This window comes from Macrotis lagotis, chromosome X (genome assembly GCF_037893015.1).
Source record: "Macrotis lagotis isolate mMagLag1 chromosome X, bilby.v1.9.chrom.fasta, whole genome shotgun sequence".
Taxonomy (NCBI): domain Eukaryota; kingdom Metazoa; phylum Chordata; class Mammalia; order Peramelemorphia; family Peramelidae; genus Macrotis; species Macrotis lagotis.
In genome coordinates this window covers 544519832-544543301 of record NC_133666.1, presented here as the reverse complement: position 1 = coordinate 544543301, position 23470 = coordinate 544519832, and positions in this window count along the sequence as shown.

The window sequence follows — 23470 nt, the reverse complement described above, 5'->3', positions numbered from 1 at the left end:
AGGGTAACACAGTTAAGTGCCTGAGGATGAATTTGAACTTAGGAAGAGCAGACTTCCTGATTCCAAGTCCAGTGTTCTATCCACCATGCCACTTGGTTATCCAGGAAAAACAAATTCTTTCATTAAATCTGGCGTCGGAAGACTTGAGTTGTTGGCTTTATTATATGTCATTCAAGGCATTCTCATTGTCATCTTAAGTAAAATCAAGGGGTTGATCTCTAAAGCCTATGAATTCTATTTTTTTCATTTTTGTGTGCTTTTTTGAATTTTAGAAAGGTTTTACTTATTTTGAGTTTTACAATTTTTCTCCCAATCTCACTTCCTTCCCCCCACCCCCCACAGAAGGCAGTTTGCTAGTCTTTACATCATCCCCATAGTATGCATTGATCTAAGTTGAATGTGATGAGAGAGAAACATCATTTCCTTAAGGAAGAAACATATAGTATGAGATATAGAAGAATTATATAATAAGACAACATTTTTTAAAAATTAAAGGTAATAGTCCTGGGTCTTTGTCCAAACTCCACAATTCTTTTTTAGGATACAGATGGCATTCTCTGTCACAGATGCCCCCAAATTGTGCCTGATTGTTGTCCTGTTGGCATGAGCAAGTCCATTAAGGTTGATCATCATTCCCATGTTGCTGTTAGGGTGTACAGTGTTTTTCTGGTTCTGCTTATCTCACTCAGCATCAGTTCATGCAAATCCTTCCAGGCTTACCTGAATTCCCATCCCTCCTAGGTTCTAATGGAACAATAGTGTTCCATCACAAACATATACCACAGTTTGTTAAGCCATTCTCCAACTGATGGACATTCCCTCAGTTTCCAATTCTTTTCCACCACAAACAGGACTGCTATGAATATTTTTGTACAAGTGATGTTTTTAACCTTTTTCATAATCTCTTCAGGGTATAGACCCAGTAGTGGTATTGCTGGATCAAAGCGTATGCACATTTTTATCACCCTTTGGGCGTAATTTCAAATTGCTCTCCAGAAAGGTTGAATGAGTTCACAGCTCCACCAGCAATGCATTAGTGTCCCAGATTTCCTACATCCCTTCCAATATTGATCATTGTCCTTTCTAGTCATATTGGCCAGTCTGAGGGGTGTGAGGTGGTTCCTCAGGTGTTTTAATTTGCATTTCTCTAATAATTAGTGATTTAGAGCAATTTTTCATATGATTATGGATTGCTTTGATTTCCTCAACTGTAAATTGCCTTTGCATATCCTTTGACCATTTGTTTATTAGGGAATAGCTTGTCTTTTTTTTTTAAGTTTGACTCAGTTCTCTGTATATTTTAGAGATGAGTCCTTTGTCAGGAACATTAGTTGTAAAAATTGTTCCCCAATTTATTACATTTCTTTTGATCTTGGTTACAGTGGTTTTGTCTGTGCAAAAGCTTTTTAATTTAATGTCATCAAAATTATCTAGTTTGTTTTTAATGATGTTCTCCATCTCTTCCTTGATCATAAACTGCTTCCCTTTCCATAGATCTGACAGGTAAACTATTCCTTGTCGTTTTTGTGTTTTGAAAGTAGTTCTGATTCATTAAGATAATCTCGGTCATAGTATACAATATTTCTGAAACTGCTAGATGGATTTCCTATTTTAAAATTAGAAAAATATCTAGAACCATATTCCCTTATTGACCTCTAAAACTACAAGTGTTAAAGATAAAGTCTCTTTCCTGCATTCTTTTGTATAGAACAGAGTTTAGTAGAAAGTAAAAATCCTGTGTAACTCTGTAATGTGCATAAGTAAATAAGATTGATATATATCAATCTATAGAGTTCTGTGAATACATACATACATGGCACATATGACATAAAATAGGTCTATATATTAGGGGCAACTCAGTGGCCCACTGTATAGAATACTGACCCTGGAGTCAGGAGGACCAGAATTCAAATCCAGACTCAGACTCTTGACAGGTACTAATTGTGTGACTTTGGGCAAGTCACTGATTGTCTCATACAGTCATCTCAAGTCATTCTGATTCATATGTGGCCACTGGACCCAGATGGCTCTGGAGGAGAAAGTGAGACTGGTGACTTAGCACAGCACCCTCTTACTCAAATATAATTCACAGCCATGGTGTGACATCACTTCCCTGATATCATGGTCTTCTTTGAGAATGAAAAAGAAACAACAACAATAATCTATTATCTTGAGATAAATATTTCACACACCCATACATAGTTCAGGGGATAGACTTCTGGGCCTAGAATTCATATCTGGCCTCAGGCACTGAAAAACCTCTGTTTGCCTTAATTCACTGGAGCAGGAAATAGCAAACCACTCCAGTATCTTTGCCAAGAAAACCCCATAGATAGCATTGGTGTGATATGTTTCATGGGGTCACAAAGATTTGGATACAAGTGAATGACTAAACATATTTATATTAAATATACACACATATAGTATATTATTCATAATATATGTTACATGAACATGTTTATATGGTATATCACCTAAATTAGCATACCTGAGCTAGTAGATTCATAGGCTCTCTACCTGGAATTTCTAGTTATAAGACTCTAAACAATAGTTATAAAGTTATAAGAGTTATAAATCTCTAAGCAATGTTGAACCAGGATCTGTGAAAATACACATTCATTTTCACAATATGATTGAAATCAAAGTTTAGAATCATTGAATGACATAAAGTCAGATTCAAAGCTGTAAATTGAGATTCTTGTTTTCCTTGAAGAGTACTTGACTTGATGTAGTGGAAATCAACTGACTACTACTATGACTAGCATTTTTGTATAATTAATGTTGATAAAATAGTTTGCATTATTTTATGTAACTGTTAAAATATACATTTTTTATAGTTAATATCTTGCATATATATATATTACACCATTGTAATCAGGACACATGTCACGTAACATATATAGACATACATTTCTGATCAAGGAGTCCACTATTAGGCAGAAAGTAAACCAAATCATGGGTCCCCTTTATTAAGTGTCATTGAACCATATATTCACTATGATCTAACTGCATACATTGATGTTCTAGGTCAGCTCATTTGTACATTTGCACTTCACATTGGGATCAAAATCCTCTCTGATGTAACCCTGAAATCAGAAAAGACAAGAATCTGCCCAGTTTGGACTAAGAGGATTTGCACATTAGTGAAAAGGAATTATCCTTGATTACAGCTACTTGAATTTTTCCCAGGGTACAGCAAATATGCCTACTTTCTCTCTGAGGAAATTGTCTTTGTAACCGAAGCAGCAGAGTGAGCACTATTTTAATTCTTGAGAAAAGACCTTCAAAACAGCTCGATCTTTGAAGTTCACTTAGTTAATGTAGCAATCATCTCTTTGGCAGTGCTGTGAGAGTTGAAACAAACATCTGTTTCTCTTCTCTACCCGACTTTCACAGAAACCAGGTAGTTTTTTAATTTTGCAAATGCCATCCCAACCCAGATTTGTCAAATAAAGTTGTGTTTAATAATAGTTATTCTTTCTAACCCAGAACTTTTCTGCTAAACCAAAGCTATTCGATCCTTTTAACTCTATGTCACCCAAGGGGGTATTTGGTTTCTTGTACATTTTCTCCCATCCTCCTCCATAACAGGTTCCATAAAACTGACTCACATTCAATGAAAAGCTATTGCAATTCTGAAAACTGGGAAGGGGATAAAGAAAAGTTGGAAAGTGTCTGTAGAGAGGGGCAGCAAGATAGGATAGGAATGGTGCTGTGTTGTAGTTCTTTGAAACAATAATAACAACAAAACAGAAGAAAAAAACCATCAAAATTGATGAAATACTTTCCCCCAGCAAGGCAAGGTAAAGGATTTATTTAAGAGATTAAAAAAAGGGGGGGGGGTTAAGAAAAATATAGCCTCTGTTACAATAGAATATTATGTGTTGACTAGTTCTCTGCCCACTCTCCCCACTCCACCCAACTCAACCCCCCAATTCTTGGTTTCCAGATGTCTAAGCTGGTTTAAGCAAGAAGAACATATGTTTTCAGCATGAATTCAGTTGGCAGGGTCTTGCTACCCTCTAATGCAAAGTTGCTGGGAGACTATCCTAGACCAACATACTTCTCTAATATGCTCCAGAGATTATCTAGCCCATTTTAATCTTTCTTTTATCCTCCCTTAATCAAGCACCCTTCACTGTACTAAGCTAAAAGCATTACTCAAAGGCTATACTTTGTGTTGTTATTTGTACTTATCCATCTGATTCTTTCAATCAAAGGTTTGGGGAGGGGGAGGATGTAGGAATTGGAACAAACTTTGAAAGATAATAGTATTCATTCAAATTCACATGATCTAGTTTATTTATATTTTTATAGGTCTTCATTCTTGGCAATGAACATTTTAAAAAATTGTCTTGTTTTTGTCATTAAAGGACATTTAAACAATGGTAGAATCTAGTACCTGGAATACCTTTCCCTCACTCATGGTCTCCCAGAAAATCTATCCAAGAGACAAGGGATTCACTGGTTCACATCCCTCAAAGTTCATGAACTCACACCAATGCAAAGGCATTTAATAAAATAAATAAGTGAAATGGTAATAGAATTACTCCTGCTATACTTTAGTACACAAATACACAATGGGGGGGGTAGAATATACAAATCACAAGTTGGGATATATAATCAGGGAGCATATACCTAGGCAGTTATATAGAGCAGGAGATAGAAAAAAACTGGATCTGGAATTAGGAAGAGTTCAGTTTTGACTTGAGAATTATTAGTTGCGGGACCCTGAGCACATCATCAACCTCTATGTACCTTAGTTTTCTCATCTGTAAAGTATCATCTTCTCAGAGTTATGGTAAACATTTAAAAATGTTTTATAAACTAATAGAGTGCTACAAATAGGCTAGTTATTATTATCTAAGAGCAAATTCTTGGAGGAGTAACTCATGCCTATGATGTTTTCACATAGTGGGCTTCACTGGACTTCAGTTGAGAGGCTATGAGTTATCCTACAGAGAAGGATGTGGCTTTGTCACAAACCCCAACACCCCCTTTAAAAAAAAGTATAATTTAGAGGCTAAATTTCTTTTTATACAGTGGTTTATCAGCTTTCATAGTCATAGCTACAGAGTCATCATAGAATATAGTCAAAGGGGAAATTCAAGCCTACAGACATTTAATTTTTCTTTTAAAAAAATACTCTCTGTCTCTAACCTGTATCTGACTTAACGTAAGATAGTCCCTTTTAGATCCAGTCAGTTTTTCCTGATTGTTAATGCATATTTCCCCTCAAACTATTTTAGGAGGATGAGTTCCAACAAATCACAAAGACTGCAGTTTTGAACTACCATAACTTCCTTCAGACTTCCAAGATACTCTTGGTAGATCATGCACATGAAAAAAACAGGAGAAAGAAAGAAAGAACAGGGTGGTGAAGTTGATGTCATCTCGGACTGTCACCCTTAAATTCTTTGTTCTAAAGTCTTGCCTTTTACATGAAAATAAGACCAGTTACAAACCTTCCAGGACTGGAGTAACTCTACAATAAGACATAGGACATAGAGTCAAGTCTTTAATTAACATAAAATTCTAGCTTATGAATGTCTCAAATACAGAAACACCCCCTTTCCATCCTATTATCATCAAATACTTCCCTAAGCATTTTACTTTTCCCTTAACATTGGTAGTATTACTTAATACGTTTTGCTCTTCAGGCTTAAGCCTTTATTCTCTTTTTTGCTTGTGTTAATTTAGAATGAAAGGCATGCTTAGTAAGAGTCAAGTCAAATGAGGGGAAGCTAGGTGGTGCAGTAGATAGAGCACTGGCTCTAGAGTCAGGGGGACCTGAGTTCAAATGTAACCTCTGACACTTAATAATTAATTCGTTGGGTGACCTTGGGCAAGTCACTTAACCCCATTGCTTTTCAACCCCCCCCAAAAGAGTTCAAGTTGAATGGGAAGAGAGGAAGGAGAGGACAAAACAAAAAGAGGAAAGGGAAGGAAGTAGTAGCAGTATTATTTTAAGAACAACTTTGAATAAGTCATTTTGACTATTATAAATATTCAAATTAACTATAAAAAGAGATATTGAGGATATTATCTGCAGCCAGAAAAAGAATTTGTTCATTTGTCTGTGTGTGTGTGTGTGTGTGTGTGTGTGTGTGTGTGTGTGTGAGAGAGAGAAATGGTAACCATCTCTGCCCCAAGAGGGGAAGGGAAGAAAAAAAAGTTACGATAACTTTATTATATATTTAGAAGGAATAGCAAGTTGTATATAGTAGATTTTGCAGTTTAATGTGCAATCATTTTTTTCATTATGCTGGTTAAAAAGTTTGTTTTATTAATGAAGTAAAAATAAATAAATGTGAACAAAAGAAAAGAAAGAATAATTGGTCCTCTTCAACTCCCTCCCAAACTACTAGTCCTCGAACACTAAAGCCTCCCATCACTATTTCTTCCTTCCCATGCAATACACATACAGGTACCCCTCAGTGATAACATGAATTCAGTTTTGGTCTATAGTAAATAAAACAAGTCACACCAATTTTTCCCAATGTATATAAAGGTTATGTTCACACTATATTGTAGTCTGTTAAGTGTTCAATAATAGTATTATGTCTAAAAATGTACATACCTTAATTGAAACTATTTTATTACTAAAAATGCTAACCATTATCTGAGCCTTTAGTGATATGTAATCTTTTTGTTGGTGGGGGGAGTCTTGTCTTGATATTGATACTGATTAGGGTGGTTATTGAAGGTTGGAGTAGCTGAGGCACCTTTTTAAAATAAGACAATAGGGGTGGCTAGGTGGTACATTGGAAAGAGCACCGGCCCTGGAGTCAGGAGTACCTGAGTTCAAATCTGGCCTCAGACACTTAATAATTACCTAGCTGTGTGGCCTTGGGCAAGCCGCTTAAACCCATTGCCTTGCAAAAACCTAAAAAAATAAAATAAAATAAGACAATAAAGTTTGTTTCATAGAGTGACTCCCTTTCACTTGAACACATAGAGGCCATTGTGGTGTTATTAATAGAACTAATTTCAATATTGCTGTGTCTTGAAGATCGGAATGCCCAAAGAGGGAGAGAGAGATGGGGGATATAGTTGTTCAGTGGAACAGTCAGAACACACATATTTATGAATTCAGTTTGCTATCTTATATAGGTGCACTTTATGGAGCTCCCAAACAATAGCAATATTAATATCAAAGAAAAATGATCATCACAACAAACAACAGTTTGATATATTACAAGAATTACCGAAATGTGACATAGAAACATGATGTGAACACATGCTGTTGAAAAAATCATGCTGATAGAATTACTCAATGCAGAGTTGCCACAAACTTTTAATCTGTGAACAAAACAAAAAATTCCTGCATTATATGTGAAGCAATGAAGCAAAATACATTAAAATAAATTATGCCTCTACTAATTCCTGTCCTGTCTGTGACATTTCCATTCTCAGGAGTCCTCACACCTACCTCCTGACAGATAGGGGAGGAGAATGGTGTTTCGAGGATAGAGAATTCATATTGCTCATTCTGAATGTAAGAGTGAGGACCCAGGAAAGAGACTCGAGAATAAAATGTTTGGCATATGCGATGTCTGAAAATATTTTCCCTTTTTATACATGGTCATGTTGCCAAAGGGAGGAAGTACAAATGGATACCCTTCATATTCTTTTGGCATCTATCTCTCTGTCTGTCTATCTATCTATCTATCTATCTATATCTATCTATCTATCCATTGTGGGGTGGAAGATGGCCCCAAATACATTTAGTGGACAGGTCCTCCTGACTCTAGGGCTAGTGCTCTATCCACTGCACCACCTAGCTTCTCCTCATTCGATTTGACTCTTACTGAGCATTCCTCTCATTCTAAATCAGCACAAGCAAAAGGAAAATAAAGGCTTAAGCCTGAAGAGCAAGAAGTATCACAGAGTTTCACAGAATGTACAACTAGGGATGGAATGAGAATGAATCATTGGAAGAAATTCAGTACTAACACTGAGATAATAACACTGAGAAGATCATAGAACCATTAGAAATGGAACAGTAGTTAGATTCTTGATTAAGATGAAGATGGTGACGACAATGATGATGATGTTTAATAATTATTATTAGAATGCATCAAAGCAGGACTAGGCATGGAGTCAGAAGATACCCGGTTCCAAGTCTTTCTTCTAAATATAGTCTAACCACTGACAAATAATTTAACTTTTAAAATGAGAATCCTATACCTCTTCAGCCTAATATTGACTTTGATACATGCTATATGTATGACCCTAGGTAAGATATTTTAACCTCTCTGGTTCACCTTGATTTACTCATCTATAAAATATAGAAAATTGACAGGAGTAAATGAGTTGGCAATTTTTAAGTTCCTCCCAATTTTAAAATTATGATCTTCCTTCAGAGGACTTGGTTAAGAATAAACAAAAAGAATATATTTAAAGTGCTTCAAAATTTTAAAGTACTTTGCAGATATCACATTAGAAGTCATTTATAGTAATACATATTATTCTTTAAGTTGAGCATAATCAAAAAAAAAGAGCTAGCATCTGTATAGTGCTTTAAGATTTGCAAAGCTCTTTAAATATATTACCACTTTTGATCCTTACCATACTTACAGGAGGAAGGTGCTTTTATTATCACCCTCATTTTACAGATGAAGAAACTGAGGCAGACAAAGGTCAAATTACTTTTCAAGGCTGGATTTGAATTCAGGTCTTCCTGCGTCCAAGTCTAGCACTCTATCTACTGTACTACCTATCTGATTATCCAAAATTGAATAGACATCTGAGGCATGGACTGAGGGTATAATCAATTAGATATCCACAAATATTTTTTAAAGTCCTATGTGCATGTGTCTATATGAGTCCTGAGGATACAAAGTCTGCCCTCAAGGAACTAGCTCTTATTCTACTAGTAGAAATTCATGTGTGCCAATAAATACCAGATAATTGACAAGGAGATAGAACTAAAACTAGGTTGCTCAGTGAAGCTTGACCAGAAGAGTTAGCCTCCAAGCTGAGCCTTTAAAGAAGACAGATATTGAAAGGTGTGCATGAGAGGGAGAGCAATCATGGCAGCCTTTGCAAATTACCATACCAATTAGGCTTCTGTTTGTTGTTGTTGTTTTGGGCTCTATGAGACCCTACTTGGACTTTTCTTGGCCAAGATACTGAAATAATTTGTCATTTCCTTCTTCAGCTCATTTTACAGTAAATGGTAGCAAATAGGGTTAAGTGACTTGCCCAGGGCCCCACAGTAAGTGACCCTGAATTTGAACACAGGTCTTTTTGTTGTTGCTGTCCCTTAATATTTTAATTTTTTCCTAAATTACATAGAAAACAATTTTAACACTTTTTCAAATTTTAAGTTCCAAATTCTCTCTCCCTCTCCCCCCCACTTAGAAAGCAAGCAACTTGACATAAATTATGCATGTGTAGTTGTAAAAAACACATTTTCATGTAAGTTATGCTGTGAAAGAAAATACTGCTCCCTCCAAGAAAATAAGAAAGTAAAGTATCTGCATTCAGATTCTATTGATTCTATCTCTGAGGATGGATAGCACCTTTCATCATAAGTTCTCCAGAATTTTCTCTGTATTGCTAAAGAATAGCTAAGTTATTCAGAGTTGTTCATCTTACAATATATAAGATGTGTACAATGTTCTCCTGGTTCTGCTCATTTCACTTTCCATCAGTCCATGTTAAGTCTTTTCACTTTTTTCTCCTTTTTTAAATTGTATACAGGTAGTTTTCAACAATAATCCTTTTTCAAGGTTTTGAGTTCCACATTTTTCCACCATCCTTCTTTTCCTTCCTCCTCCCTCCCCATGGCAGGGAACAATATGATGTAGATTGTACAGGCACAGTTGTGTTTAACATATTTCCATATTAGTCATGTTGTGAAATAAAGAATTAGAATTCAGGGGAAAAAGATAATGAGAGAGAAATAAACAATATCAAAAACTTTTTATTTCCTTCCAAACTATCTTCCTCCTATTGTACTTTTCTTTCTCCTTTTCCCTTAGCCCTCCTCAACCTTGTTTTACTTCTGATTGCTACCTGTCTACACTGTCCTTTCCCCTTTTTCTCCTACTTCCCTACAGGGTTGGATAAATTTCTCAACCCAATTAGGAATGTATATCATTTTCTCTATGAGTCAAATCTGTTGAGATTTACTCAGTATTTACACTATCTCTTCTTTCTCTCTACTATAAAGGTCCTTTGTGCCTCTTCATGTGTTATTAATTATCCTTTTATGACTCCACCTTCTTCTCCCAGTAAAATCCTTTTTTCATGTCTTAATAATTTTATCTGTCTTTTACTCCCACTCTCTGTATATGCCTTTCAACTATCCTGATAGAAGTACAATTCTCATGAACAATAAGCATAATCACCATCATGATCAATTTGTACTCACACCCTCTGTTCAAATATTCTTCTTTCATCTTTCCCAACAGAAAATATAATCCTCATGAGCTAAACTTCATGATCAATTTATACCCACATCCTCTGAATACCCTCCTTCCAACTGTTCCAACAGAAAGGCAACCCTTATGGACTGAAGTAAATCATTATAACATAATCAATATATACCCATACCCTGTTATGTTCCTTCCAACTATCCTAAGAGAAATACAATTCTCAAGAGTTACAGGTACTGTATTTCCAATTAGTCATTTTGACTAGCATTTTTTCCGCTTAGTTTTATAGACTTTTTTCTGTTTACCTTTTTCTGCATCTTTTGAATCTTGTATTTGAAAATCAAATTGTTTTGTTCTGTTTTGATTTTTTTTATCAGGTAAGTTTGAAAGGCTCTATTGCATTGAAAATTCATCTTTTCCCCTGAAAAAATATGCAGAATTTTACAGGGTAGTTGATTTTTGATTTTAATCTAAGTTGCCTTACCCTCTGTAATATCATATTCTAGGCCCTCTGATTCTTTAATGTTGAAACTGAAAAGTTCTATGTAACCCTGACAATAGTTCCCTGATATTTGAATTATTTCTTTTATGGAACCTTGCAGTGGGTTTCTATTTTAGCTGAGAATTATGAAATTTGACAAATATTACTTGGATTTTTATTTTAGGATCTCTCTTTCTGGGAGTTATAAATCAGTTTTCCATGATAATTTCCTGCAGGATATTTTCCAAGTTCTTGTTCTGATTTCAAGTAGACCAATAATTCATAAATTGTCTCTCTAGGATCTATTTTTCGGATCAGTAATTTTTCCTAAAAGGCTCTTTACATTTTATTCTATTTTTTCGAGCTTTTTGGTTTTGTTTGATGGCAACCTTGAAGTCTCATAGAGTCAATAGTTTTCATTTGTTCCATTCTAATTTTAGGAGTTTATTTTCTTCAGTTTACTTTTGTGTTTCCTTTTCTAATTGGTTAATTTTGCTTTTAAAGGTGTTGATTTCTTTTTTCATTTGGTCAGTTTTACTTAAAGTTATTGTTTTCTTCAGTCAATTTTTCATTATTCTCTTGCTTGACTCTCATTTAATTTCTCCATTTTTCTTCTTCCTCTCTTTTTTAATTTTTAAACTTATTTGAGGCTTCACATGCAGGCATTTTACCACTGCTTTCCTCTTCTGAGATAGTGTTTTTTATTGTTCCTATCTGAATAGTAGTTTTTTTTTATGATAGGGTTTTTCGTTTGTTTGTTTCCTTTTGCTCATTTTGAAAATTGAGATCTGCTCCAGGGGAAAAGAGGGCATAGTCACAATTTTTTTTGTGCTGGGATTGGGGGTTTGATGACTTACTGCCTGACTATGGCATTTCAGGTGCCAGCAGTTTGTTCCCTGCATTTGGGGGAGCCCAACCCAATTCCTTCTTTTGTACCAGCTTCTCAGGGCTCAAATTTTTTCTTCCAAGCTTGAATTGGGACCCTCACTGCTGACCTACTGCACCATTGGCTTGCTGAACCCAGACTTGAGCTATGGCTAAGAGTTTCACTCTATCTATCTATCTATTTATCTATCTATCTATATCTATCTATCTATCTATCTATCTATCTATTGGTGGTTTTCATTACTTTAGGTTCTCTTTAGAGGTTTCATTTTATATCTTTTCAGGAAAAGCTTCAGGAGATTCCTAGCTTTGTGCTATCTTCTTGGCTCTGCCCTGAGAACTTCCAAAGATCAAATATAAGGTCTTCTTGACTCCAGATCTGAGTCTCTACCACTGTATCACCTAATTGCCCCTTTGTTACTATTGAGAAATGACTTCTAATTCTTTTAAAGTTGGAGTTACCTACACATTAACTTACATCCACTAAAAATAAATTTGACTCTATGATACCAAACTATATCTTGGTTTTTATTAAATATTGCTGTCTATTAAATAGCATAGCAAACATGTCTTTCCTAACTTAATTTATTCCCTAAATTGTCTCCACAGTAGCCTTAAACACCTCAGGTTGATTGTATCCTCTGACCTGCTTTCCTGATTATTGAAGCCCTTGTGAAAAATTAAACTAATGTCACCTTGGTATCTTTAAGCCTAGAAAGAACTGTGCCCAGGATAGAGATGCTTGAAAAGTCTTGAATTATGAGTTAGATTTGACTTTGGAGGAAGGGCTCTAGACTTAAATTAGACTTCCACTAAGTTTTATGATAGTATGTTCTTTTTTTTAAAGAAGAATTATTTATTTAAGGCAATGTGATTAAGTGACTTGCCCAAGGTCTCACACAGCTAGGCAATTATTAAGTGTCTGAGACTGGATTTGAACTCAGGTCTTCCTGACTCCAGGGCCAGTGTTCTATTCACTGCACCACATAGCTGCCTGATACTATGTTCTTGATGTAAGTCATATATAGGTATATGACCTATCTTCTATAAACTGGTCTAAGTTCCTGAGTGCAGCCTTTTCTGCCAGATGTGTTCACTCAGAAACTCATGTCCCTGTCTTCACCACCTCCTGCATTCTTTTCCCATGACTACCTGACCCTTTCTCCATCAGTTCCCAGTTTGGATTTCTTAGGCTTGACCCTTGGTCCTCCCAGCCCATTTCCCCTTTCTAATTAGGCATATTGTGCAGCTGTTCATCTGACCAACACATCAGTCTCATTCCTGAATATTCATTCAAAGCCCTTGACTGCTTCACCAAGCATTCTCCTAATGGGGAATTTCTGGCCCCTTCAGGCAGTAATTATGCATATGTATATTCACACACACACATATATTAGTCTTAGATGGTTCATTTAATTATTTGCATCTTATTTTTCAACTTTTTTCTTTTCACATATTAGTGATAATAAACAAGGAATGAATACTTAAACACTATTCAAATATTTAACATTCTATTAGACATTAAAATCCATTAAAAAGGACAAATAGCACAGTAGAAATAACATATTTAGAGTAAGAGAGTATGAATTTAAATTTTACTTCTGCCACTTACTAGCTTTATGAACTTGGGCAGATCACTTAATTTATCTGAGCCTTATCTGTAAAATGAGGAAATAAAATTCTGAAGTAATTCTAGGTCTAGATCTATAATTCTATGACTAGACTAGGAATATGGAAGACTGGTTTTCAGTCCCTGTGTTTACATTTGTAATGAATATTACAAACATTGTCCAGGGGTTAAGACTGATAAATCAAATCTGAAGACTAATGACTAATGGAGGCAGTGTCAAATAGTCATGGAGAGGAATGTAATTGGAAATAGGTAATCTTCTGCTAGAAAATTTCTATGAAATTCTATTTCTGACACTCACTGAAGTTTACCCTGAGCAAGTCACTTAACATTTTAAAATGTTCTCCATTAATAACATTTGCACTGTCTTCCTGATATGACTTGTGGTGAACAAGATACTTTATAAACCTTAGGTACTATTTAAATATAACTTATTAACATTATCTTTAAAAAATAAATCTCTACATCTCATATCTGTGACTTGTATCTGAAAACATTGAGCTAATATTCATTATTAAATAATTTAAAAATATAAATGCAAAATTTACACATTTGAACACATAGCATCACAGAAAATTCATTTAAGGTATGCATATTAACAAAGATTTCCAATTAGAATGTAACTTGTTTCTATTTCCCTTGAATTCTTATGATCATTTTAATTTGTAAATTAACCTAAAGGTCACACACAAGTGATACTGAATTGTCAATACATATCCATTTTTTCAAGATGAAATATTGTTCTAATGAGAGTTTTAGTTCAAGAATCTTGGGTAAGTAGGGAAGAAAGTCAAGGTGGCAGAGTAGAGAAATAGAATAGAGAGAAAATTCCTTTCCAAACAATTCTAATATAATACCTTAAATCAAATTCTGAAGAGGCAGAACCAAAAAAGTTTGGGATGAAAAACATTTCCAGACCAAGACAAGTTATAAGGTTGGCAGGAAAGGCCCTTCTCACTCAGAGGGTAGTTGGGTTTTATGACATAAATAGCATGCACAGACTGCACCTGAGATCAGCAGTGGGCCTTTGGGGTCTTCATGTTGGCAATAGCAGAACTTTGGGAGCCTTCAGTTCACAGATAGTGGGGAGTGGTTGGACACTTGGTTGGAAGGAGACTGAAGGAGAATTTTTTCCTGGCACTGGACTCAAGATTCTATAGTATCTGTTATATATAGTCCTGGGAAATAGTCTCAAGGTCAAAAAGGATCAATAACTCTTGTGGCCACAGGCAAGGAGTGACAGTGATAAAGGTTCTAGGATGAAGAGGATTGCTTATCAGTGGATAATAGATACCTTCTCTTAATTTCAAGACAGAGCAAAACCTTAGATATTGCTACTACAAGTCAGTCCCAGAATCAAAAGGAGTTCTAGGACTGGCTATACAGAAACAAGGTCCCTTCATGCGTAAAGAGCATAGCGCAGGGCAGGAGAGCAGTGACCACATCTTTGTTTAGATCATGCCACCTTGGAAGTACTGAAAACCAACAGAGCCCCAGTGAGTGAGCTTTGAAAACATCAATATGAATGCTCAGGACAGTGTCCCCTCCATCCCAGGAGCAGAATTCAACTTTAACATAATATAAAAAGTCAAGAACTAGGTGGAAAAAATGAGCAAAGAAACAAGAAATCAGACTATAAGAATTTATTAACATAACAGGAAAGATCAAGACCCTAAAGAAGAAAACTGCCAAAGCAGCTACAAAACCTCAAATTAAAATATAATTTAAATTATATTATATAATTATATATTATATATTCATATTGTATTATTATTTTATTATACAATTATATTTTTATTATAATATAATTATATATCTTTGTTATATAATTATATAATAATTTAATTATACTATATAATTATATAAAATAATTTAATTGTATTATATAATTATATAAAATATAATTTTATTATATTTAAAACTTCCTGGAAGAGTTTTATGATTCTTTTTATTTTAGGTTTTTTTGCAAGGCAATGGGGTTGTGTCTTGCCCAAGGCCACACAGCTAGGTGATTATTAAGTGTCTGAGGCTGGATTTGAACTCAGGGACTCCTCACTCCAGGGCTGGTGCTCTATCCATTGTACCACCCAGTTGCCCCCTGGAAGAGTCTTAAAAAGGAGTTAAAAATCAAATAATAGAGGAAGAGGAAAAATTGAGGAAATAAATGTGAGTAATGCAAGAAAATCAGGAAAAAAGAATCAAGAGCTTGGTAAGAATGACACAAAAATACTGAAGAAAATACCTTAAAAAAACAGAATTTGCCTAACAGTAAAAAAGACTAAAAAATTCACTGAAGAAAGGAAATTTATAAAACAGATGAAGGACAGGTAAGTGATATAGTGGATACAGCATCAGCCCTGGAGTCAAGAGAACCTGAGTCCAAGTCTGGTCTCAGACACTTACTAGCTGTGTGACCTGGGAAAAGTCACTTAATCTGGATTGCCTCGGAAGAAACCAAAAACACAAAATTGGATAAATGTAAAAAAGAGATACAAATACTCAATGAAGAAAAGAACTTTTAAGAAACAGAACTGGCAAAATGGAAAAAGATACAAAAGTTCACTGAAGAAAATAATTCCTTAAAATTTAGAACTGAGCAAATGGAAACTAATGACTCCATGAGATATCAAGAAACAATAAAACAAAATTTAAAAACATGAAAAAGGGAAGAAAATGGCAAATTTTTCACTGGGAAAGCAACTGACTCAGAATAATTTGAGGTGAGAAAATTTAAGGATTATTGGACTATCTGAAAATCATTATCGAAGAAGAAAATGAATAAAACTGCCCTGATATCCTAAAACCAAAGGGTAAAATAGAAATGGAAAGAATCTACTTATCACCTCCTGAAAGAGATCCTAAAATGAAAACTCTCAGGAATATTGCAGCTAAACTCCAAGGTACCAGATCAAGAAGGAAAATATTGCAAGCAACCAGAAGAAGACCAATTAAAATATTATGGAGCCATACTCAGACTCACAGAAGAATTAGCAGCTTCCACCTTAAGGACCAGAGGGGTTTGGGAAGGCAAAGGAGCTAGAATTACAATCAAGAATCATCTACCCAGCAAACTGAGTATAATTCTTTAGGGGAAATATGTATATTCCTGAAAAAAGATCAGAACTGAAGAGAAAAATTCAAACACAAGACTCAAGATAACCATAAAAAAGGTAAACATGAAAGAGAAATCATAAGGGAATAAACCTTAAATGCTTATATTTCAATATGGGGAGATGATAATTTTAACATCTAAGGAATTTATTATTATTAGGGAAACCAGAAAGAGAAAAAGTGCTTTGTTAACTATAATGGGATAAACAAAAATATAAAATTAATCTGGGAAAATATTGATACTCTAGGAGGAAAAGGGAAAGAGGTGGAAGAATAGAAAAAAATTTTTCATATAAAAGAGATACAAAAAGAAGAGCTTTTTATTGAAGGGAAAGATTGGGGAGGCAAACAATTGAACCTTTACCTCTTTAGAATTAAAGAGGGAATAGCATACACACTCAGTTATGTATATAAATTCATCTTATCCTACAGAGAAATAGAAAAGAGAGTAGGAGAGGAGGACTGATAGAAAGGAAGGCAGATTATTGGAGGTCATATTCAGAAGGAAAACGAACTTTTGAGGAGGGAGAGTATATACATATATATATATATATATATATATATATATATATATATATATAGAGAGAGAGAGAGAGAGAGAGAGAGAGAGAGAGAGAGAGAGAGAGGAATAAATAGAGGAAAATCAGATGGAAGAAAACACACAATTAGTAATCATAACTGTCAGTGTGAATGAGGTGAACTCCCCCCCCCAAAGGAACACTCATATGGTAAAAATAAATGAGTGAAAAATCTATTAAGTTACAGATAAAGTTAAAAAATAGTAGGAATAACAGACATGATTTCATACAAAGTAAAAGAGACATAATTAAAAGAGAATAAACAAAGAAATTACATTTTGGTAAAAGGTGCCATAGATAAGTAAACAATAACATCAATACTGATCAAATAAACATCAAATGGTATAGCATTCAAATTCTTAAAGAAAAAGTTAAATGGGTTAGAGGAGGAAAAGGAAAGTAGAACTGTGCTAGTGAAGTCCTCAACTCTCATTCTGGAAACTAGGAAAATATAACATAAAATAAGAAATTAAGGAGATGAATAGAATTTTAGAAAAATTAAATATAATAGAGTTCTAGAGGAAAATTGGAAGGGAATGGAAAGGAAAATTCCTTTTTTCTCACAAAATTGATTATGTATTAGGGCAGAAAAACATTACTAATAAATACAAAAAAACAAAAATACTAAATACATCCTTTTAAGAATTTGGTGCAATAGAACCTATATTCAATAAAGGGTGGTGGAAACATAGATGAAAATTTAATTTGAAACAAAATAATCTAAGCATAAGGAATGAGCAGATTAAAGAATAATTTGTAGAAACAATAAATTTTATTGAAGAGGATGATAATAGTGAAGCAACATACCAAAATTTATGGAATGCAGCCAAAACAGTACTTAAGGGGAATTTAACATTACTAAATACTTATATCAGTGGAATAGAGAAAGTTCAAATCAATGAATTGGTCAATCAATTAAAAAAATGAAACAACTGAAAAGGCCCAATTAGACACCAAATTGGAAATCCTGAAAGTCAAATGAAAAAGTAATAAAATTGAGCATATAAAATCATTGAACTAATACAACTAGGAGTTGGTTTTATTTAAAAATATCAACAATAAAATAGGTAAATCACTGCTTAATTTGATTTAAAAAAGAAAACAAAATTACCATTATCAGAAATGAAAAGGGTAAATTCACCACCAATGAAAAGGAAATTTAAAAAATTATTAGTATTATTATTTTGCCTGATCATAAGTCCAAAAACTGATAATCTAAATAAAATGGATTAGTATTTAGAAAAATATAAATTGCAAAGGTTTAAAATAGAGGAAATAGAATTCTTAAATAATTTATCTTAGAAAAAGAAATTAACAAACCACTAATGAATTGCCTAAGTTAAAAATCCCCAGGACCAGAAGGAATCACAAGGATTTGCTGTAAAACCTTTAAAGAACAATTAATTCCATTATTATTTAAACTATTTGAGAAAATAGACAAAGAAAGAGTCCTTCCAAATTCCCTTTTCAGCATAAAAATAATGATACCAAAACCAGGAAGAGTTAAAATAGAGAAAGAAGGCTATAGACCAATTTCTGTAATGAATATTGATGCAAAATTTTTAAGCAAATACTAATAAGGAGATTACAGCAATATGTCATCAAGATCAAATACAATAACAAGGTGGGATTTATACCAGGAATCCAAAGCCTGTTCAAAAATAAGGAAAATTCTTGGCATAATTGACCATATCAATAGCAAAAACAGCAAAAATTATATGATTATGTTAATAGATGCTGAAAAAGCTTTTGGCAAAACACGAAACTTATTCCTATTAAAAGTGCTAGAAAGGGGGTGGCTAGGTGGCACAGTAGGGGTGGCTAGGTGGTGCAGTGAATAGAGCAACGGCCTTGGAGTCAAGAGTACCTGGGTTCAAATCTGACCTCAGACACTTAATAATTACCTAGCCGTGTGGTCTTGGGCAAGCCACTTAACCCCATTCCCTTGAAAAAAAAACCTAAAAAACAAGTGCTAGAAAGGATAGGGAAAGAAGTGGAACTTTTCTTCATATCATTAGTACCTAAAATGGGGATAAACCAGAAGCCGTACTAAGAAGATCAGAAGCAAAGTAAGGATGTCCCTAATTTTTAAAAAAATGGTAGCTATAAAAATAAGAGAAGAAAAGGAAAGGGAAAGAATTAGAAGAGGTAATGAGGAGACAAGACATTACTCTTTGCAGATGATATGATGATATATTTGAAGAATTTTAGAGAATGAACTTAAAAAATTGTTGAAATAATAACAACTTCAACAAATCCACATAAATCATTAGCATTTCTATGTATTAATAAGAAAGGTCAGCCAGAAGAGATAGAAATTCCATTTAAAATAACTGCAGACAGAAACTACTTGAGAGTCTACCTGTCAAAATACACACAGTAACTATATGAACACAATTACAAAACACTTTTAACACAAATAAAGTCAAATCAAAACAACTGGAGAAATATTAGTTGCCCATGGGTAAACCACAGCAATAGAATAAAAATGACAATTCTACTTAAACTAATTTACTTAGTGTGATACTAATCAAATAATAAAAAATTACAGAACTAGAAAAAGTAACAAAACTTATCTGGAAGAACACAAGGTGAAGAATATCAAGGGAATAAAATAAAAAATGAAGGAAGGTGGCTTAGAAATATCCAATCTCAAACTATATTACAAAGCATTTATTGTCAAAACCATGTGGTACTTGCTAACAAATAGAGAATTAGATCAGTTAAATAGATTAGGCACATAATACACAGCAGTAAACAATCAGAGTTATATAGTGTTTGAGAAATGGAAACATCCAAGATTTGGGGACAAGAAATCATCATTATTTTTTAAGGTAATTACTAAGTGTCTGAGGTCAGATCTGAACTCAAGTACTCCGGACTCCAGGGCCAGTGCTCTATCCACTGTGCAACCTAGCCACCCCAAGAAATCATTATTTGACAAAAATTGCTGAGGAAACTAGAAACAGGTGGGCAGAAACTATGAGAAAACATAGTATATAATGTAAGGTCAAAATAGTTATGTGATTTAGATATAAAAATGTGATATCATAAACAAATTAGGGGAACATCGAATATTTTACCTGAGGTTTATCAATTATGGAATAATTGATGACCAGAAAAGAGAGAGAGAGAGAGAGAGAGAGAGAGAGAGAGAGAGAGAGAGAGAGAGAGAGAGAGAGAGAGAGAGAGAGAGAGAGCGAGCATTATGGGACATAAATTGGATAATTTTGATTGTATAAAAGTAGAGAGTTTTTACATAAACAAAACTAATGCAGCTAAAATTAGAAGGAAACTGGAGAAAATTTTTTACAACAAATTTCTCTGTTAAAAACCTAATTTCTCAAATATGTAGAGAACTGAGTCAATTTATAAGAATATAAATCATTTTCCAATTGCTAAATAGTCAAAGAATATGAACAGGTAGTTTTTCAGGAAAAGAAATCAAAGCTGTCTATAGTTATATAAAAATGTTCTAAATGACTATTTTTGAAAATAAATGATAAAATGTCTAATTTGTTTTTTAATCACTCTAAACATTTTTTCTCAATTACAGACAAAGATAGTTGTTAACATTTTTCCTTTTGCAAGCTTTGGAGTTCCACATTTTTCTACCATCCTCCTTTTCAACCTCCCCCCCCCCCCCTTCATGGCAGTAAGTGATCTGATATGGTTGTGCATGTACAATTGTCTTTAATATATTTTCATTCTAAATAACTATTGATTAGGGAAATGCAAGTTAAAACAACTCTGAAGTGTCACCTCATACCTTTAAGAATGACTAATATGACAGAAAAGAAAAATGGTTCACATTGGAGGGGAAAACTGGAACATTAATGCACTGCTGGTGAAGTTCCAAACATTCTAGAGAACAATTTGGAACTATGCTCAAAGGGTCATAAAACTGAATAATCTTTGATCCAGTAATTTTATTGCTAGATCTGTACCTCAAAGATATAAAAATATTAAAATATTTATTATTGTGGTTTCAAAGAATTGCAAATCAAGGGGATGCCCATAAATTGGGGAATGGCTAAATGATTTGAGGTATACTTGTGATGGAACACTAATGTGCTGCAAGAAATGACAACCAGGATGCCTCTAAAATAATCTGCTTGAACTGCTGCAAAATGAAAAGAGCACAACTAAGAGAAGAATGTACAAAGTAATAGCAATATTGTATACTGTTCAACTAGGAATGAAAATGGAGGTGACTAGGTGGGGCAGTGGATAGAGCACTGGCTCTGGAGACAGGAGGACCTGAGTTTAAATCCACCCTCAAATCCAGCCTCAGGCATTTAATAATTACCTAGCTGTGTGACTTTAGGCAAGTCATTAACCCCATTGCCTTGTGAAAAAAAACAAAAAAACCCACAAACCCCAAAATTAGGAATTAAAGCTATTCCAGCAGAACAGTGATCTAAGAGAATCATAAAGAGCTTATGGTGAAAAATATTCTTCAATTCCAACAAAGAACTAATGAATTCTGAATGCAATTTGAAGTATACTTTTTTACTTTCCTTATTATTCTTGTGCTGTTTTCTTTTGCAACATGGATAATATGGAAATATTTTGCATAACTGCACATGTATAATCTTTATCAAAATTTTTTGCCTTCTCAAAGAGAGGTTTGGGAAGGGAGGGAGAAGAAAAATTTGGAACTCAAAATTATAAAGAAACCAAATGTTAAAAATTTTTATTTACCTATAATTGAGAAAAAATTAAATATAAAAAAGAAAATATCTTAGTGAAGGCTGTCCATGTGATCAACAGGATAAACATTGGTTCTGTTCATATTTCTGCTTAAAACCCACTAATGCAACCACAGAAAGCATTTAAAAATGAAATCAACTGATCTGTTTACACATTAGTTTAGACTGACATCCTCTGATATCAGATAGAATTGAACTCTATTTCACAATAAGGTTGCACTGTTAACATTTAACAACCTTCTCTCTAAAATGTCAAGAATACAATTTAACTTTAATCTGCACAATTATTATTTCTTCATTTTCTTATAGCCAGACAATTAAGAACACAGTAAAGAACTTTGAGCTGTGACAGCTGTCAATTTTTGAGGTAGAAATGCTCACACTGAAAATTTAATTATCAGCTCTTTAGAGACATTTCAAGGTAGTGCCAATAAACTTTGCCTCAGTACATAAAAGAATGTGCTAAGACAATCATTAAATTTTGAGTTTTTGCTATCATTGTTGAGACATTTTTCAGTCATGTCTAGCTCTTTGTTATCCCATTAATCGTTTTCTTAGCAAGAATAATGAAATGTTTGCCATTTCCTTCTTCATAAAATTCTCTAAGGACCCACTTTGTCTGTTGATGACTCATTGAATTGGGAGTTCTACCAGTCAGGTGAATTTGTTGTGACCAATTGCCCACAGTCATTTTAATTCATTTTATCATATTCTCCACAACAACAAAAAAAACACCTCAGGATGCATTTAAAATAATCATATTTTAGTAAACCTGAGTTTTAAAATTCAAATAGCAGAGAGAAAAAGTTGAAATAGCAAAAGAAATACTTAGCAGTGAAGCATGCTGCTCATTTCATGCAGCATAAAACATTGAGAAGAGGAATAACTTCAATATAACCCGAGAGGTTTATGAGAGTCATTTTTGAGTCAACTCCTGCTGGATTATCTTAATAAACCAAACTACAAATCCTGGTTAAAGTAAAAGCTCTCACTGCAATGAAGCTTAAAATCAGTCTCCTAGAAAAGCACCCTCCATCTGCTGCTTTGCCACTGCTGTTCCTGAGATTCATCAGACACTCTTTCTTCAATTCTCTTCTTTCATATCCCTCTCCAGAGAGATTTAAAACTTTTACCACAGTGGCTTCTTAAACTGGAAAGAAATACAACTCCTAAGGTGTTATGAGACATATGGTTCTTTCAAAGGTAGCCAATATATGCTCTGACAAAAGAATTGTTAAATAAATATTGGAATATTGCTATTAGAGATTATCATTAGAGTTATAAGAATCACAGAATCCTTTAGTTGGAAGAGACTCCAAAGGCCATTTCGTGGTTCGGGAGTGGGGAACCTTTTTCTGCTAATGTTCATTTGGATGTTTATAACATCATTCACAGGCTGTATTTGGTCAAACATTTGATTAATTCACCCTTAAAAACACTACTAGATTTATTGAATTTCAAGTTCTCACCTGCAGTTGCCTTGACAATGTCAGATCAATACTGCTTGCTGGCAGAGGTTCCCTGCCCCTTCTTAGTTGAACAGCAATTGCCTCTACAATATACATCTCTGCTATTTTACAGATAAATAGAGGATCAGTGAGACCATGAATTTTGTTGTCTTCCATGACTCCTTAATTCATACTTATTCCACATATCTAAGTCTTGTTACTTTCATATCACTTGTTTCT